The 8,442-nt window shown below is 32.2% G+C and overlaps 1 protein-coding gene across 1 annotated transcript in view; it reads right to left on the bottom strand.

Moving 5' to 3' along the window:
- LOC115239472 (spectrin beta chain, non-erythrocytic 5) overlaps positions 1-8,442 on the bottom strand; it is a 73,341-nt gene that overhangs the window by 50,046 nt on the left and 14,853 nt on the right. The window lies entirely within an intron of this gene.

Here is an 8,442-nt window from a genome sequence, read left to right on the forward strand (position 1 = left end):
GATTGCGCTAAAGTGGGTTTGGTTTTTTGACCAGAAGCTATCTTCGCATATAATACAAGATACTGTTAATTCGAAGCTGCGCCAATGAAGCGAATAAAATATGATCTTATCGAAAACGCGAAGATCGATTTATTGCTTATACTAAATAGATTAGATTAAGAAATTGATGTCTGTGTGACATACAAAGAAAAACCCTAAAATAATGATGATGATACAGAAATAAAACAACATGTAAAAAATATATATATATTAATATTGCATATTATGTTTAAAAACTCTAAACAAATTAAAAGATTTAAAAAATTATATTTTATAGCTCCTAATTAATAAAATATATTGTTATAATTCTCCGAAAAGAATTAATTTAATATTTAATTGCAAAGAAAATTTTCAATCAAAGATTTAAAAAAATAATTTATATTTAATGCCAAACTACTATCGGGTTGAAACGCTCTAGAAATCGAACGTATACACAAAGATGATACCGATACTGTTCGAAAGGGCATTGTGTTGCTGGCAGGAAGCGCAGAATTGCACAGGAAATACGGTGAACGCACCGAAAGAGCCGAGAGAGGAGCTGTATGTGCAAGACTAGCGGACCAGGTGAAATCGGAGCCGTATTATTATCGGCGCTCGTTCTGGAAAGTGCTGGCCCGTTCTGTTGACACTGATAGCCGAGACAAACATTAATTCATTCCCGTATCGTCGTACGCACGTATGTAACATGTAACCGAGTATCCGAAGCAGAAGCGAGTTTCGTGATAAACGTATCGTGTAGAATTTATAGCGACATTCAGTCCTTTTCTTTTTACTTCGAGAGAACGAAGAAATTTAATCGCTCGCGAGAATATGATTTAAAGTACAACGATGTAATTAAGCAATTGTGTTTGAAATTTTCATGAAACAGAAACGCGTTTTTTGTTTAAAAACTCGTTTTAAAAAACATGAATTAAAGATTTGCAAAAGATAATTAACGATTAACTCTATAATATTAATCCTATTACATAAGATGAAACAACTTTTGAAAGAAGGAGCGATATTAATTTGAGTACTAGCTAATTTATTTGCGTAACAGAAGTAGTAATTAAAATACTCTAATTTTAGCGATTATCGAACAAGTAAAATAAGAAATGTCAATCCATCAATCATCAGCTGAGCTGTCATAGTAATAGTTCGCTAATCATTTATATATACTGTTGTCTCTCACGATTATCTTCTCTATTGACGCTGATAACCCGTGCTATATCTGATTCACATTCATATCAATGTATACATACCAGGAAATAAACGCAATAACGACTTCGAACAATAATGACAACATGCCTATTTTTGGGCTATGACATTGTGAGAATAAACAATGATGCCATTTTTTGAGCATTTATTGTAGCGATACAGCTACAATATTCGTATTTCAATGCCCGCAATCCAGTCTTGTAAAAGATCAAAGCAATAAATACTTGCGTACAAATAATTGTTATAAAATCGCGGTAAAATTAGAATTAGATTTACGTTCAATAATTTAATATCTATCATTATTAAAAAATAATTTTTATTTTTACCTCTCATTTGCATCTGAAATAAACCAAATTATGCAGGGAATACATATTTTTTGTATTACGTATCGCTCCTTCTTCACAAATGACGAAGCTTGTTGAGTCATCTCTATTTCACACTTGTATATAACATCTCGGATGAGTGAGATGGAAAAGAAATTAAAATATTTTATTACTGTCGCAGAAGCAGAGGAATTTTCCAGCGCGTGACTATGTTATGTATATATGTTATTCTGCAATGAAATAATCTCTTGTTGAACATTCCACAACGATTATAGAATCCTATTTTATTGAGCATATATGTGTCACAGATGATACGGTTTATGAAATATGCAGTCTCTCGTGGAATTATCTATATTGTGTACTAAATTATTCAGCTGTCTATGGATCGCTGTCTATATCAACCTCTAAAAAGCTCAGAGAAATGAAAAGTAAGAAAAAAATAAAATTGTTATTAATTATCGCGTTAATTATTAGAAAAATTTCAACGCAATATTTTTCATTAATGTTTTAAAAGTAATTTAATTTTTATTGTAAACCTATGATTTTTTTTTTTTTTTTAATGAAGCTAATTTCAGTGGAGGGAAAGAAACTGGATATTATTAAAAATAGCTCATTGTAGTCTGATATAAATATAATGATTATGTCTCAGGCATAATCATAATCCGTTTTGATATTTCTCAGTTGGTGCATTTAAAACGAAACCCCGGATAATTATTTAAGCAAAAGCATACTAATACTTATTTAAAAAACGATGTCATTAGTCGACAGGACTATTATTTATCTACAGATTTGTTTTACAATACATTCAATATGAAAAAAATTTTTCAATCTTTATAAAAAATTATATATATATAATTAATGGTATCAATTGTAGTATTGATGCTTTAGCACCATCATTAAAATTCCTTTCAGGCTATGAGAATGCAAAGTTTAAAAAAAATCTATACTCTATTTTATTATTCTATAATATTTTATATACAGATTTAATGATCGTAGCGACCGAAGATAAATTTTCGAAGCAGACGCGAAGCCATATGCAAGCACATGCCGACGCGTAACGACCTTAGTGCAGCTCTTCTAAGAGTTCGAAAACGCTTCAAGTGACTCAGCCATTAGATTGCGGAACGCAGAAAAGAACGTTGCCGGCAGACTTGCATACTCATCCGAATTCGAATTGCGCTGAATATAATTGCTATTAAGACACTATTAAGTCACTATGGCGCTGAATATAATTGCTATTAAGTCACTATGGCGCACTCGAAATCTGTTTTTAATGGCGATTATAATCGCTGTAAATTTTCAGACGTCGCGGTAATTTACAGGAAGATTATTCTGCGTGTGTCCTCGAATTGCGCTTTACTTTTTCACACGGTTGAAAAATTAAATCCGCTGACATTTTATTTACGTCAGCCTAATAGAATGCGAGATCGTTTTGATAAGACGCGATAAGAGATTGCTGGTGTAAAAAAAGCCGTTGTGTATAAATCGAATAACATTCCACTTAGATAGTGAATGAAACAGATTTCTAATATTTAACACATATATAAAGATTACGTCGATACTTTGTGATTTCGAGTAAAATCTCGCGGAACTGTTTCATATCTTTATATGACACACATCTTTCTTACTCCATGTCATATGATTTTCCGACGTAATATATCTCTTTATTTTTACGAATGTATATATAACAGATTGGTTCATACGTTCTGCCATTATTCGCAGATTTAATTAGACGAAAATAAAGTTCTTTATCTCGCGAAACAAATATTACGTAAGAGTATGCAAATATCTCATTTCTGCGATGACTTAACATCACAGATAATATTGTCGGTACTTCGGCCAGTTTCCGTTTTGCCTCATGGCCATACGCTTTCAAGACATAAGGATGTCTCGACTGTGACGGCACATCCTCCATGTCCCTAAATATTTATCTTGCGTGTTTCGTCAACGGACGAAAGATTGGAACAGTTTTAGATATTCTGTTATTGTAGGATCTTATTTCTGTCTAAATTATGTCTAAATCTCAAACTATACTTGGTATAATATTATATATAACAATGTTTTATATACTAATAAAATATATTTAAAATATCAAATAAAGAATGCGATTAATTTCGTATGCAAATAAATATTTCAAATATTAATTTAAGGAATTAAAATTACATTCAATTTTTTTCATATATCAAGGTCACTGTTGCTCTACTAGTTTTTTTTAGCAATCAAGCATGCATTGTATTACAATTTCGCATTCTTGACTACAAGGGACTCCAATTAAATTTTTATTTGGAAATAATAATGCAGAGATGAATGTTCGCGATAAAATATTTTAATTAATCTCGAAAGGATAGCATTAATACGAATTGACAAGCTTTTATTATCTACAGAATAGCGCGCACATAATTACGTTCCAATATGATCGACCTTTTAAATGGCGATTTTTATTTCTCATTAAAGTCTTTAATTGCTGTTCAACATTAATTAAGCTGCGAAGATAACACCACCGTGCGAGGTCAAAACGATCTTCCACTTGTCAATCTGACTATCGGTGAAATTAACTCTAATAAGTCTACTTTATTCTGCCTAATTAAGAAGCAGTTTGAATATCCGGTAAACAAGCACGCGCCGACATTTCGTCTGCCACGAACGGATCATCTGCGTGATGTTTCTTTTCAAACAGCGGGCAAAACTAAAAAAAATGCACTTAAAATTACTTAAGATTTTAATTGGAGAAATGTGTCAAAATGTGCAAGAAATTCAAGATATTTTTTATTATTTTCTATGTATATATTGTTATTTGTTATCTGCTATTATATCGTCTTATCACATATTATCATTATACATATATGCAATTGAAAATTAACTGTTCGTTTAAACTCCATCAGTATTAATCACGAATTTTAAATGTTTAAACTAGATAATTCCAAATTAAATAAAAATATATATATATAAAATTGCAATTTCATAAAATAATTGCACGACAGGTTTACAAAAATATTTTACTCGTGGCTTATGAAACTTTGGTATGAAGCGCAATTCTTTGTCTCGCGGGTTATATGATAACGCGACTCTTTATTCCTTTGCAAGAAGCAGTCTCCCATTTCGCAATATCTATGATCGCATATCATACGCGATAGAAAACCGCGACAATCTACTCAGTAATCGCCGTAATGTTTGCACAACGACTCGTTTATTGCCAGCTCCGTAATCTCTCGAGATTCTTCGCGTACAGAGACGCCGCAGAGACAAAGTAGCCGCTGTGGTTTGATACAGGAAACACTTATTACGGTAATTAGTAAAAACAAGAAGAGATATATAATGGTTTTAATAAGATCCATCAAGGGCGTTAAATGCTCCATACACAAGCTAAAACCATCCGCTTTTTAAAATAAATCAACGGAAATGCATTAATCCATAAAAACTATCTTTTATGTTATTATTCAAAAAATTTTAAATTTTGAAATTTATATTTGTGTACGTAAATTGACTTAAATAAATCTCGGCTTTGTGTGTATCATTGTATTCATTATATTGTATGCGGTCGTCTTTAATAAGTGTGTAGGCAAAAAAAGAAATTGCTTTCTAAAATAATTTTTCTCGTTTTTAATTATGTATCTAAAAACGTTTATTTTATTCTAATAGTTTCTTTTTTTATTATGCGGGATATTATCTCTAGGACTATCGTCAAAGGCATCTGTTTATTACGACTTCACAGTAAAATTTATGCGTTTAACGCGTAGATGCGGCGAACAGCGATTTCCTCTCTTGCGCGGACATCGGTCGACAGATTGGTCGGCATTGCGTTAATAGCTTGTTAATTTCACGATGTGCGTCGGTAACGTAATCGCTTAATACATACACATCCGACACGCGGATTACACGCAGAACAAGTTCTCAATGGCATGACACGAATCGTGTATCCTTGCGACGATATTTCCTGCAAGGAAACCCGCAAAAGTCATCGTACGTTGAATAACGTGAAAGATGAAGGACGGCCGTATAAAGAGGAAATATATAATCTTTCTTATGTTTTATGGCTGTCGGCTTTAGGTTAAATTGATGATCAGGGTAATGAGATCTAATATTGCAAATGAGAGCTTTATTCGCAGAGCAACTTGGTGAAAAATTCATTACCTTAATAAATTAACGCAGCATCTCCGTGGGCATTATTATAATTGATATTATATCCGACAATATAACCAGATTTATCCACGAATTATGATTTATCATAATTCGCGTTATCATTTAACCCGCGAAACAAAGACTTGCACTTCATACCAAAGTTTTATAAATCACAAGTAAAATATTGTAAATCTATTATGCAATTATTTTATAAAATCGCGATTTTTAAATATATTTTTTTATTTAATTTGGAATTATCTACTTTAAACACTTAAAACTCGGGATTAAAAATGATAGAGTCTAAAAGGGATAAACGAACAGAAAATTTGTAGTTGTGTAAAAATAGCACTTGTTACGGAGTTGATTCCGTAAAAGCACCAGGCCTTTCCCGTTCTTGTTTAATTGCCGATTGTTGCAACATTGCTTGAAATAATGATCAATTAGAAATTCTAAAAATTGCAGTACTGTACGGCTTGCAACCACCGAAACAACATCCTTTTTCCTTTTAAACTTTCAAACGAGCGTAGCGGCGCGTTTCATAAGCGCACAATACAAAATTAAAGGAACATAACGTTATTTGATTTAAATTTACGACGGCGATTAACTGTAATTACTGCGGCGAACGACTTCTCCCTAGACGACTTATTACGGCGTGCGAATGAATCATTGCCACGTTTCCTGCAAGCATTAAGAATCGTAGCTTTCACGAAACATATTGCAGAACGTAAGATTCCTTGTATTCTATCAAAACGTTCTTTTAAACTGATCACTTATTTTTTCCCCAGTGTTTAACGAGCGAAATAAGCGCGGAATTAATTAACATAATTTTGCTCCCTTTTTTTTTTTTTATCAAAACGGATATACGCAATTCGATATGCAATCTGCATCAATTGCATAATTGATGTGCACTATGTTTTCGTCGCAAACTTCTCATCAAAGTAATATCAAAAATTATACCGTAAATCGTTTCAGTTGGAAGAATGAGAAAATATGTTGCAATGAGAAAATGGCACGCGGAAATTACTGCTATTCGATATGAGGCGCTTCTCTCTTTCTCTCCTTCTTTCTCTCTTTTTTAGATAACATGTTTTAATTTTCTCTAAATATTTCCAAATAATTGTTCGACGAGCAGAGAACAATTAACAAACAAAAACGGTTCACCGATATATTGTTACGCGATATGTAGCGGAAACAGGTTGGCTGACGAAGTCAGCTGGCCGACGTGAATGGAAAATGCTATTTCACGAAAACGCGGTGCAACAACAATGCAGCGATATCTAATCGCGGTATCTTAAGCGCTTGCACATGAGACACGCGTGTACGAGAACGTGCGCCGCGTGGTAAGAGATGTCCTTTGTAAGTTTCGACTTAATGGTCCTTATACTCCCACGTGCCACATTCGTCTTTAATTCTCTTTCTCTTATGCAAAATCCGCGCTATCCTAATGCTTGTTCGACAGAGCTATATTTACCGCACTATTGTGTCCGCCCTCTCTCCTTTCTCTGGGTAATATTTAATGTTGCATTACATGAAATAAGTATTCATGTCTGTGAAAATTATTGTTGAAAGTATAAGTTTATATTAAAATTAAAATATAAATTACTTGACAACATTTTGATAACCTATTATAAAAATGTTTAATAATGAAACTAAATCAATTTTGTAACTTATAATATTGGATAAAAAACAAATTTCTTACTCGTATCAATATCTGTTTTGGATAATTTTTCTACAATTTGAATATTAACTTCGCATTTTAGAATTGCATAAAGCGCGATTATACTTGAAGAAAGAATCACAGCTGCATATCCGGGCGTGAAATTCTGCTCGGCAATATGAATACAATAGAGAGCGGAATAACACGAACGAAGCATAAACAGACAATTTAAAGTCCAATGAATAGAGAGCCATGCCGAACGGAAGTCAGTGTATTGATAATTCGCTAAAAATTGATGGCAATTTAGCGTGTCGCGACATAGTAGCATTGCCATTTCTCGTTGAACTAATTACAATTAACAACTCTGCTCGAAGAGGGCAGGCCGTATATAACATGAAATTAATGAAGCACTTTCTTAATAGAAATCTGATTTAACGAAGAGCACGTCAGGTTTTCTCACAATGCATCAGTATCTTTGAATAGCTTCTAATTTAAAAGCGTTCGTTAAGTTAATGATGCCTTGCTTTCATCTGAATCAAATGTTAAAATAATTTTATAGACTATCTAGGAATCTTTCTGCTAATATAAAATATTGATAACATGAAATAAATTTATTTTAAATTTATTTCATGTTATCAATATTTTATATTAGCAGAAAGATTCCTAGATAGTCTATAAAATTATTTTAACATTTGGTAATATTGTATATAGTGTTATGATTTTTAAATAAATTTTTCAAAATTAATCTACATTTTTAAACTGAGTGATTGTTAGATATGGCAATTTTTGAATAATATTTGGATATGAATTTGAAACAGTATTTCAAATATAAGGAAATAAAATATGATTAAACGGGCGAATCATAGTTATTAGGGATGTACATTACAAAGGATGTACAATTACATAAGATTAGCGTGGAACTTAATCCGAGTCTTTTAACCTAAAGAGTACACCGTTAAGGAGATACCTCTTACGGAATGTTTTTAAATAACACGTACGTAATGATAAGCATAACTTCTCAAATTTGATACCAGCGGGAATCCGAGCGAAATAACGCGAGACTAAAGATAGCTAGTCTTCATCTTATTATATTTTAATAAATATTAAATA

This window comes from Formica exsecta, unplaced genomic scaffold, assembly GCF_003651465.1.
Source record: "Formica exsecta isolate Colony F162 unplaced genomic scaffold, ASM365146v1 scaffold38, whole genome shotgun sequence".
In the NCBI taxonomy this organism is placed as follows: domain Eukaryota; kingdom Metazoa; phylum Arthropoda; class Insecta; order Hymenoptera; family Formicidae; genus Formica; species Formica exsecta.